Source organism: Lissotriton vulgaris, chromosome 3_1 (assembly GCF_964263255.1).
Source record: "Lissotriton vulgaris chromosome 3_1, aLisVul1.2, whole genome shotgun sequence".
NCBI lineage: Eukaryota > Metazoa > Chordata > Amphibia > Caudata > Salamandridae > Lissotriton > Lissotriton vulgaris.
In genome coordinates, this window is record NC_141689.1 from 1,803,136,612 (window position 1) to 1,803,149,290 (window position 12,679).

Here is a 12,679-nt window from a genome sequence, read left to right on the forward strand (position 1 = left end):
TTCCAGCACACTCTTTGCTTTAGGGTTCAGGATGTTCAGCATCTCTTTCTGGGTCATTTCGAAAAGGGTCATTCATGAGTTCTCTCAACTTTTACTAACAGTTGTAACTGAGCCTAGACTGGGTAGCCAGATTAATTTCCACCTTTGTCAAATCACAATTGTGATACTAGCCTTTGCTTAAGGAACTTTTTTTACTGCTTGGAGTTTATTGCTGCCATTAGATGCACACACGGAGTGTTCAGTAAGGATTCTTATCCATTCCAAAGACTGGATCTTTTTTAATGGTTCCTTTGTTCATCTTTGGTAGCCAGGTCAGAACAGCAAGGCAAATCGCAGAGAAAATATATGTGGTAGAACTTGTTGCAGTGTTACCAAGCAGCAATACAGTTTAGAAATGTAAGAGATTAAAGGTTCTTAGCAAGTTTAGGTAAAATGATAAGCTACTGGCTTATGTGTAGGGCTCTCTAAAATTATGATACTATAGTGCACTCTCAGTCTGGCTCCCAATTGTGTAGATTACTACATTTCTTTGTTGGTGCACGGTTGTTTGATTTTAATAGACACTTGATTTAGTGTTTAGTTTACAACGGGTGTGTGAAAGTAAAAGGAGTTGGATCTGGGTAAATGTCTTCGTATTGTTCTCTGTGTGCAGTTGAGTGTGCAGAAAGACTTTTCCTTTTTTTGTATTGTCTGGTCAGTTGCCATTGCAGAATGCTTTCTCCATAAGCTCTACAAACCACGTGGGCAACTATTAGATGATGTTGTACGTGTGAAGTGGTATGTTCTTTTAGGCTTATCTGAATGTTTCTAGGATGCATCTTGGTGTGGCATGTGACACAGCTGTAGATTTGGCAGTGATTTGCCCATTGTATGGCTTTAGAGCAATGGTGTGTGCCTGCTAGTGAAATTGTTCTGTCAGCCATGTGAAGTCTCAGCATGATCATTTGTAGGTGCGATAGGAACAATGGTGTGTAGTGTTACTGATGGATTGAAAGTGCAGTTGGCGGTCTGTTTAAAAGAATATTGAATATTCAAACCATTTTGTGTGCAGTAAAACCTGTTTGAAAAAAACATACCTTGGGAACTTGTGTGGTGTGTATTTGGTTCCGGGGATGTACTGGTTAACAGAAAAAATATTGTTTTTCAAACAAGAAATTATTTATGGCAGTGTGGTTGTAGGAAATCTGACTTTTTATGTGTAGTCATCCTGGATTTTTTAACCTTTTTGCTGCACCCTATATTTTTGCTGTTTTTAGATCTCTGTGCACTTTTCCCCTGCTAAGTAGTGATAGAAATGTCTGTGCTCCTCCTTTCAAAGTGATGAAATTGCTATCCCCTTAATTGGTATAAGTCCCTAAAGTATGGTACAAAATGTACCCAGTGTCTGTAAGTTAAATGTTTCTAGTAAACTGCAGTACCTGTTGTTCCATCCACTTCTGTGGCCGTCACAACACGACTTCAGGTCTACCACTGTAGCTTGACTGTAACAGTGCAAAACATGTACTGCGACCTATCAAAGTACACTCCTTTAACAGGTAGAAACCTCTTTTAAATATTAACTCACCCCTATGTGGACAGTGCCACCCACACAACAGGTTGCATGGCATTTAAAAGTAGGACATACAGAAATGTAGTTATATCATGTCCTTACAGTGGCTAGCCCCCAAAAGCTATTTTCACTGTGTCGGGTTTAGCTATCCTATGTAGAAAACCAGAGTATAGATTAAAAAAACTGATTCTGTATCTTGGAAATGGATGCGCTCGAAAAATAATTAAACAACAAGTATTTTTGCCATTTATTGAATAATAAAAAATTGTCAGATTTTTTTATAAATATTAAGCAAATTAACATAAAGTTACCTTTTCCCTGCCTTAAGTTCCTGGAGACTAATTTGTATTTGCTCTCTAGCTTCTCCCAGCCAGTAATTATCCTTGAATAGATGTCAAACGCCTCCCAGGAGCATGCAATAAGGTGAATTGAATGAGCAGAGATAACTCCTGAGAACCCCACAGAATATGCAGGGTGGGGGTTGTGGCATCCTTTTTAAAATAGTGTCAAATCCTGCTTGACAGGTCTGCTGGGTTTTCATATATATCCTTTAGGGCACACTTGAAAGGAGAGAGAACAGGATGCCAAGACAGTTCTTGTGGATCTACTGTCTGGTTGCTGAAGGACACTGCTTCTGTCCTACCAGACTTTCGTGTCTGGTTTTATGTGGGTACACTGGCTGCCTCAAACTGTATTGTAATGTTAGATGTGTGAAGACACTAGGATTACAGAAGTACAGTGCCCACGCGCACACACTTCAAACTGTCATAGCCCAAGTTTGTATGTCCAAAGGCTTTCGCCATCTTAAAAATGCTCAAACTGGGAAGTGTTGACCTACAGAATTTGTATCCCTTTGGTTAGGGTGTGCCTATGAGTAATTCCTACACACTAGTGACAGGCCTAAATTTGGCACAGAGTACTTTCTTTAAATCACTTTCTAGACCTGCTGAAGATCAGCATTAGAGGAGCCCTAAAGGGATGAACCTGCTCACGTGTTCACAGGACAAAGATCTTGGTTAGTAGGTGTTGTTGAATGGAAAGGCCTGTTGGATGTCTAGAGACTGGTAATTATATCATTTGGTTGGTGTTTCTGAGAGTAGCAAAATCTGTGTAGCGCTTGGGTGGTTTTGTTGTGTATCAAGGGTTTAGATTGAGGCCAACTATTTGCTAAAACTATGTCATGTTGCCTGCAGGGTCGAGTATTGCCTACTGATAGATTATCATCTGGGAGAGAAGCAAGGCAAGCATTACATAACTGCAGTTTGTAGGAAACTTTGTTCTTAGCTCATAATGCAGCTAGGCAAATTTTAGTATCTGTTGAATCCGCATTATTCCAGTATTGCTTGTCCAATCCCGTCAGAAGAAGAAAGAGGAGAGGGAGATATTGAGTGTCCTGTAATAAACATGAATGGTAAAAAATAATAATTATATGAGATGAGGCCCCGATGAAGTGATTAGTCCGTGAAACATCTTGGCTGTCTACTATTTAAAACTAATCCTATCTATTGTAAATTAAACTTTCAATTCGGTTAAGGACATGGAGTTGAGGATTTTATTTTACTTTTAATATTTATTTTTCTCTGCAGCCCAACAATTAATAGAAACACACACAAAAAAAGCACAGGACTCCAAATCTCATGGGCCCAAGCATTAATCAATTCAATACTCCTGGATTTTGGAAAGATTAAAATTACTTTTTTTAATCAGAATATAAGGATTGTTGTATATACATAGGCTTTTCAAAAGATAAATCACTTTGTGATTAACTTCAAAGGGAGTTATGTTTGTGTTTGATATCTAAAATACCACCGGCTGGGCAACTGGTGGGTGGAGGTTTGTGCCTCCGGTATTTTTTCTATTATACCCACCTGAATTGATTTATTACACTGTGGCATTTACCACTCCATAGTTGTAGTTAGGTCAGAGTTTCGATAAGAAGAGTATTTTTGGTTTTGCTAATATGTTTGGTGCCATTTGGCGAATCTGCACAAAACCAGTTGATCCACCTCAACTCCTTCCTGGAAAGTTTTGGGTTGATTCATCAAGCAGTGGCTAAGGAAATGGGGGGAGGTCCCAAAACATTAATTTCCCATTTGAATTTTCATTGGAAACCTCTGTCGCAAATACAGAAAATACAGCTGAGCAGAATTACGCCAAATTGCCTTGTCTTTAAAGCGCTCCACGGAGCTGGGCCCAAACCTCTGCAGGCCATGTTTACCTGGTATACCCCTACCAGAACTCTACGCTCAGCCTCAGCCTGTCTGGTAGTTGTTCCCAGATACAACAAAGTCAGGACGGGGGGCAGATCTTTCAGAGTCGCTGCGGCTAAATTGTGGAACAGTCTGCCTCCTGATATCCGTCAAATCTCACAACTCCTCCCCTTCAGGAAACGCATCAAAACGTGGTTATTCCCCTAGAAAAACCCCAACTTCCCTTGCTCCTCGCCGTCTGTTCCCCTTAGTTAAGAGTATTCGCCAGCGCCAGGAAACCTGCAAGGTGTCAGCCGCGCTTTACAAATGTAAAAAAAAAAAAAAAAAAAATTGTCAGAAGTTAGAACTGTACTGAGAAAGCATGCTTTTTGATATTTGATGTAAATCCGTTCCATCATTTTCAAGACATTTGCATTGAAAGTGGTGCTTGGTGTTGTCATGAAGGGGTTAAACAAATACGTTTATCTTGACTGTTGGTGTCCAAATATGCTACGATTTGCCACTTAAAAGGTGACTAGTCTATTCAGGTTGGCTGGCCACAACATGAATAATTTGTTGTGGCAGCCATTCCAAGACTTTGAAATAGTCCTTGCTTCCTGAAAATGAAGGCAAGAAACATAGAAAGGGGCATGGTGAGCACGCCCTGACCCCCTGGGGCATGTGTGTGGGTCCTGATGGAACCCTTCCCCTTCATCGTCGGACTGTGGCATGGACAACATTTTGTGGCAGTAATTCTAGGAGTTGGGGTTGTAGCACTCATTGAAATGAATTGTAGGGATTACCGGGTTTGGGGGAGGTGGAGGGGTCAGCACAAAAAGTTGGGGGCATATTTTAGTCAACCATATAAATTGTGTGTGGTGGTATACTTATTTTAGGACCTCTGGTTAGCTCTTCGGTGGTTTTACTATGTGAAATATGCTGACCCCTCCAAAAGGGATTTGAATAACCATTTTTGAGAAAAAACTTTTTTCTAATGATTTGCTCATAGAAGTCCAGGAAGGAGCTCTCCAGAAGCTGAATTGAGCACATTTGTATAACTTCACACTATCTTCCTCAGCAATGTGAGAATGAAGTCTGATAAACATGTACTGTGGACTGCATTAGTAGTCTTTCAGTTGATTCCCTAGTGTTCTACTGCAGTGTTCCGCAGTGTTTTAATGAACGAAAGACCTAGCATTCTGTATTTGTGATAAGTGTACGGTACACCTGAAGTCATCTTGATGGAATCAAAGCAGTAAAATGTAAAGCATTTCCCTTAAAAATTAATACAATTAGGGGATTCTTTTATCATAGATATGGTGGTTAGTGCTCTAGAAAGCTAGAATGAGGGCACATTTTATCAATTCACTGGTATCTTTCTCTTCCATGCTAGTAAAACATTCTGACGCAGACTCAAAGCGTATTTCAACATCCACAGCACTCTGTCAGTGTTCTAATGCAGCTTCCCACAGTGTTATTGTGAACAACTAGAGGGCTAACATTCTATACTCATGACAAAAGTGTGCCCCATCTGAAGACATCTCTTGATTGATTCAAAGCGTAAACCTTAAAGCAAACAAAATGAGAGGGTTCTTTTTGTCATAGAAATTATGGTTAGTGCTCTGAAAAGCTAAAACGAGCACCCATTTTCTAAAAGTGCTCAAATATCTTCCTCATCCAATTTAGTGAAACTTTCTGAAATGCAAAGAGAAATTTGTACTTCCAAAACCAGCAGCGGTCTCACCTCTCTAGTAATTAACTACTACATCACCAGAGTTCTAATGACGAACAAGGGCATTAATGTTTTTATTCAAGACAAAAGTTAGAGACTTCTGAACACCATTTTGTTGGAATAGGTGTTGAAATTAAATGTGCATTTATATGTTAATGATGGCATGAAACCAGATGGTTACAAATGTGTAGAGGTATGGGTTTTTAGTAATTGTAGGCAAAATATATTTTTGAAATAGAGACATCTGCATAAAGTACATCATCCCCTTTCCACACTTTGGTAGACAAATGTGTGTGTGCGCATTGTGGGAGTTGCAGTTCCAAGATGTGAAAAAACTGCAACAGGTGAATGCGATCATCAAGGGGGAGGAGCGGACCTGTTGGAACTATTCTTAACGGCAGCAGGATACTCACAGTGATTCTTGGGTCCGGTGCAGGGCGCTGAAAAAGGAAATGTCCGAAATGCATTCTCCGCCACTGGAGCAGTTTCCTCATCATTGAAGTCTCTTCTACCTGTCCCCCTGGGTTCCTGCTTCTTCCTTTACAAGCAGAATTTACCTTCATATATTTCCTGCGTTTGCCAGCAGCGCAGTTCAGGACACCCCTGCCACGTTTTGGGTTCAGGCTTCTACTGGCACGCCTCACAGCTTTTCTACTTGTCCGTATACGGAGTTTCCTGGCACCTGCCCTGGTTGAAGGAGTAAGCAAGCAGTTGAGGTAATTTAGCTCTCTTGGACAATTTGCATTGCGCATTCTAGTCCCTGCCTTATTGACTCTTGACACTGGGGGCTCTGGTAGTAAAGGGGACTCGAGGGGAGACCGGACGTGGGAGGATTCAGCAGATGGTGTCATTGTGCCTGCCAGCTACTGGGAACTGCTACAAACAACTTACCTTCCATCCCCGTTATTTTCACAGACCAACCTTGCTGCCACACGACATTGTGGGAGTTGCAGTTCCAAGATGTGAAAAAACTGCAACAGGTGAATGCGATCATCAAGGGGGAGGAGCGGACCTGTTGGAACTATTCTTAACTGCAGCAGGATACTCACAGTGATTCTTGGGTCCGGTGCAGAGATTAAGTATGTGTACGATTCTGTAGAAGTAAGTGTAGTGGTGGGTGTATAGTTGTGTATGCAAGTAAATGGATGTTTATTTACATGTGCGAGTATGTGTGTGAGTTACTCTATAGATGATTGTCGGTGTGTAATAAGATGTATAGGTGTTTGAGTACATGTGATGAGTGAGTACATGTATGAGTGCCTATATTGAACTGTTGGTGAATGAGTGGATGTGTATGTAGATTTTGGAATTACTGAACAGGTTGTTCTAACTGGTATTGGTATCTCAATTTTTTTGAAAATTTTTGTTTCTATTTTTGAATGTGTGTATCAAGGGTTATATTATTCTGAGAGGAGGTCTGCCACTCTCTCACAAGGATGATGTCATCAGTGATGTCATTTGAGATGTCATCAGTGATGTCACTGACCATGTCATGAGTGATGTAATATGTGACGTCATCAGCAGTGCATTGCGGCGCGTGAGTTATAGTTAGTTGAACTAACTATAACGGGGGAATTTCAATGGTTTTGTATGAGTGAAATGTCCAGCTAACTGTAACATGTGTGAAACCTATGTTTTTTTTCTGGGAATTTCAAAGGTTTTGTAAATGATAATTTTTAAATGTATTAATTGTCATATTTTTTATACTGATTTACTACATTATTTTAAATTATTTATTTTTAGATATTTTATTTTTTAAATTAAATTACATATTTTAATATAATTTGAAAAATATATATATTTTAAAATATTGAAATTGTAATATTCTTTTTTTTAATTTAATAATTTTTTAAATTTATATATATTTTATATATCAGGCAATGATATTCTATGGAAGGAAATTCAAGTTACTGTAAATATGGTCAGAATTACTTTTCAGGATCAGTAGTGCGCTCAAAGATGCAGCACTGACGTTTCTTGTGATAACAGGTGAGTAAATCGGAATTCGTGGTTCGGCAGAATTTAAAGGAATATTTTGCTCAATAGTGAAGGAAGGGGGCGGGGCCTGAGGTAACGTGTGCAAACACGCCCTGTGGCGCATTTTAGATTGGGGAATTAATTCCTCTTCAATCCTGAGGTCCCCTGTGAGCCAACTAGCCCACCAAGTACCTCCAGTATGCGCAAGGCAGCTGTGTTGCAGAGAGGTGTTCAAAGGGCACGCCCCCTTTTTACAACACTCTGCAACACAGCTCCGTGGTGCTTACTGGAGATACCTGTTGGACTAGTTGCCCCCTAGGGGACCTCTGGATTGAACAGAAATTAATTCCCCAATCTAAAATGCGCCACAGGGCATGTTTGCACTCACATCACCTCAAGCCCCGCCCCCTACCTTCACCACTGTGCAAACGCGCCCTGTAGCGTGTTCTAAGTTGGGCGATTAAGTCCCCTTGCATACTGGGGTTCCCTGGGGGCCAACTAGCCCATGAGGAACCTCCAGTATGCGCCAGGAGGCTGCGTTGCAGAGAGGTGTAATGAGGCCATGCCCCTTTTTACACCTCTCTGCAACGCAGCCCCCTGGCACGTTTGCAGAGGGGGAACTAATTCCCCTTGCATACTGGGGGTCCCTAGGGGCCAACTAGCCCACCAGGAACCTCCAGTATGCACCAGGGGACTCCCTTGCAGAGAGGTGTAATGAGGCCATGTCCCTTTGTACACATCTCTGCAACGCAGCCCCCTGGCACATTTGCAGAGGGGGAACTAATTCCCCTTCATACAGGGGGTCCCTGGGGGCCAACTAGACCACCTGGAACCTCCAGTATGTTGCAGGGGGCTCCGTTGCAGAGAGGTGTAAAAAGGGGCATGGCCTCATTACACCTCTCTGCAAGGGAGTCACCTGGCCCATATTGGAGGCTCCTGGTGGGCTAGTTGGCCTCCAGGGACCCCCAGTATGCAAGTGGAATTGGTTCCCCCTCTGCAAACGAGCAAGGGGCACATTTGCAGGGAGGGGGCGTGGCCTCCTCCCGATCACGTCTAAAAAAAAAAAAAAAAGAAACTTTTAAGAAGGGGGGCTGTGTAGCCCCTCTTCTTTATATTTTTTTTTGGGCCCTGGGGACCCAATCCCCCAGGGCCTGCCCCCAATTCTTTTTTGAATTTTTTTTTTACGGAAAGGGGGCCGCGTGGCCCCCCGTCCCGTGGCCAATTTTAGCCCTGGGGTCCCCATCCCCCAGGGCATGGGCAGCATTTAAATTTATTTTTTTGTGCAGGTGGGCTGCATACCCCCCTCCAGGGACCCCATTCCCTAGGGATTGGCCTGTTTCCTAGGGACCTCGGGGAGCCCCAATGCCCCCACGGTCCCTGCCGGCTCCCCACCTCCTGCGGGAGCCAGCATTCCTTTTAGGCAAAGGGAGCTGCTGACATGCAGCTCCCTTTGCCCAAAAGCAATACTGCTTCGCTACATGGAAGCGAGAGCAGTTTTTCTGCTCTCGCTTCTATGAAGCGAAGCAGATGTTTGCTATTACAGGGAGGGAGCAATGCTCCCGCCATGCCATAGCAAACTGCAATGTCCCGGGGGTGGGCAGCCCGGGACACTGCTCGAGCCGGCCCTGGGGGTGGCGGCCCCACCCACGCTTTATTTATTTGAAAAAAGCCCTGGGGAGGTGGCGGTCCCCGGGGCTGCAGGGGCCATGTGCCCAACATATCATTAATATCGTCCCAAGATGGTCAACCGAACTGTCATGCCCACTTAAAAAGTGCATACCTCTCCTCCACCAGCTCTGAACAGCCCAGCCCTGCCCCGCCCACCCATTTGAACTGCTCCGTGAGCAGTGGGGTGACCCTCCCCCGCTTTAGCGGCGGAGTCGTTGCTGCTAAATGCCACCGGACTCCTGATATGGCAGTATAAGAGCCTATTACACTTTACCCATCATGTATTTTCTTATGCTACATGCTGGTTTTGGTCATCTTTAAATATATTTTCGTCAAATTGCAGTTTACAGTGGGCACTGATAGCAATTAGAAGATTTAGCTTTACCTTTCATAAATAAATTGTTGCTAAAACAATGGACAATTGGGGGGGGGATAGAGGATTTATGTGATTCTGTGACTATAGCATTTACCATATAACTATGGATTTACTGCAATTACCACACAATTTGCTGCATAATTTACAACGTTTGCAAATTCCATGTAGAATGCTAAAATAGATGAAAATAAAGCTACTAGCAAATGGGACACATAGTTTTAATTTTTTGCCACATAATTAAGAAAACCTTGTCCCATAATTTGATCCTCCATTCATCATAATCCTAGTACCACAGACAACAGTAAAGCTCTACAGAGTAGTTTTAGGGATGTCATTATAATGATGAAATCAAAATTTCTCAGAAGAAAGTGAAATATATCCCATAGTCGACCGTTCACTCTGAAATGTGGGTTTTTATTTCACCGTATGTCGTACAATTCTAGCACCCAAACACAGTGGCGGCCGGTATGACTCGCAGGTTGGTGAGGCGGGCGCAGGGGATCAGGGGGGCATGGGTGGGCCGCAAGGTTGCGCAAAGGGAAGAATTTTCTTTTTTTTTTTGCATTTATCTTGCTACCGGGTCCCGCATCTATTCTCCTTGCTGCTGCTCTCCTCGTGGGACAGGAACGCAGGAACAACAGCCAGGCTCCCCTGACCAATCACAATGCTGCAATACGTCCTGGTTGAACGCTCAACCAGGGAATAGGGACAGGGCTTGTTCTCCATGCGGGCTGTAATGAGCCTGCATGAGGAACAGGGAAAGTGCGCATGACTGGTTTGGGTGGCAGGAGAGGGCCGACCAAACAGTAATTGCTCACTTTGTGTGTGGGCAAACCACTCCTCCCCTGCCCTGTTCCGGGAGCGGAGCAGTGCTCGCAACGGATACATATAATGATAATAACTTAAAGTTATCCTCATTTTATATTTCCTTTCTTTTAAGCTGCTCAAAGGCAGTGCGCGACTTTCCTCCACCATAATGGAGGAGCCGCCACTGCAAACATGAAGAGAAAGAGCGATGCCAAGGTAAGCAAACAGACTTTCTTGTAATACACCAGGATAGACCAAGTCTACCTTTTAAGGATTGAGAATAAATTACTTAGGAGGATTAATTCTGGCGCTTTCGTGGGGGGATGTCAATATTTCGAAAAGAGTGAGGTTCCAGGGCGCTTATGATAAAAATATTTTTATATTGGTACCAATGAATATGAAATCAAATATGTTGTTATCTTTCTGTATACCAAAACAACTTATTTTGAAAGGAAAAAAGTAAGTGAATGAAAAGGGACTTGGATTAAAAAAAACACGATATGTCATTTGGTAGCACTTTAAACGGAACTTGGAGAGAATATCAACTTAACGTGCACATTCATTGCATAGCTGATTAACATAATCATGAATGGCCTGAAGAAGGTGGTCGAGCAATTTGGAGTTCCATCGAAAAGACTCATCAACGCTTTTTTACTAATTACTAAACCAACACACGGATAGCATAAAAAAAGAGAATTGATATTTTCTGTTAATATACTGATATGGAGCATTTTTTTTTGTTAGTATGAAAGTTTTGACTAAATTGATGATGGGTGGATGTGGAATTATCGATATACTCATACATAACTGTCTTAGAATAACCATTTTTTATTCTTGTTTAGACAACGGCACGGGTACTTGGCTAAATAGCAAAAACAAATTATCTTTTGGATTTTTCAGTAGGTGTTAATCAGTGAAATGTCCTTTATTTTTTCTGAAAAATATTGTTTAACCACCAGAGGGCACGCTCGGCAAGCAGTTCTCTAAACATAATGTTTGAAGCCGGCCATACATACATTTCGCCATCACTTTTATGCCCTTTAGCGTTTTATTTAAGTGGAATTGAGTTAGTTGTTAGAATTTTGAGACTTTTTTGTGATTTCTAGTCTGAAAAATCGAAGCCATGTTTTCCCCTTTGACTGGTTTTGTTAAATAAGTAATAATTTTCAACTGTTCGAAGAGATTTATCGCTATCTATAGCTGCACCACACACTTCTCCCATTTATATACAGTTAGAGGAGTACATTCCCGAAATCTCCCCCATGGAGGCAAAAATTCTGCGTACAAACATGAAGGCACACAAATGGTCTGGCTTTTGCACAAACTGCCGGACCCAATGGAGGGGGGTGAGGAGAGCGTTGGAGGGAGGCCTGAGTCCACCAGAGGACCATGATTGGAGCAAGGGAGTCAGGCAGGGGCGGCTCCGCCACTAGGGCGGAGGAGCGTCGCCCCACTGCTTTCTTGCAGTGCAAGAAGCAGAAACATAAAATGGTAAAGTTACCATTTCATGTCTCTGCTTCTCGCAGTGCGAGAAAGTAGAAGGGTTTAGTTGGTTATGGTCCTGCTCTAGGGCACAGTAGGAGTTGCGTGCCCACTGCTGAGGGTGCTGTTTGATCGGCCCTTTGTGGCCAACCAAACCTGTCATGCACACTCTTGCCTTTCCTCCATGTAGGCCTTGTTCCTCTATGGAACTACTCGGTGACTTGCAATATCTTTATAATGTACGGCAGGGGTACTTTATCCCATAAATCAATGTGAAAGTAGAGAACAAAATGCTCCTACGACTAATTGCTTGCAAGTGAAAGTAGCCAATGAACTACAACATTTGCTCTTCCATAGAAATAGGTGTGGTCTTTGTTATTGGCAGTGATATTGGTGAATGGGTGGGGATACCACCACAGAGTTTAACAGCCTAGACAATATGGTGTGTCAAGTATGAACATTGATTCTCTCATAGTTTGTCAGATTACACCTGATGCTGCTTTGTTCTGCTTTCTTCATAGCGGTTGACGTGCAGTTGTTTTGGTCTTAGGTAGTTGCCCCAATAATCTCGAGAGCTGCAGTGAGAAACCACAGTCTACATTCTAATGCGATAAACCTAGCATCCATGTTAACAATCATACACATGCTCTTTTTGATTGCATACCTTTTGATCTCGCCTTTAGGGAGCTATTTGTTGCAGTTTAGAATTTCAAAAGTATAATCCAATCCATTCTGTAGTTTGTCAATCAGATCAATCACGAATAAGGTATGAAATTCGAATAGTTTGATAACTCTTATTGCCACACACTTTAGGATTCTGAGTATCACTGTCATTACCGTAACCCCTACATTTTCCCTAGGTACATTTCTTGGGTGACATGCCCAGCAAATACCAATAA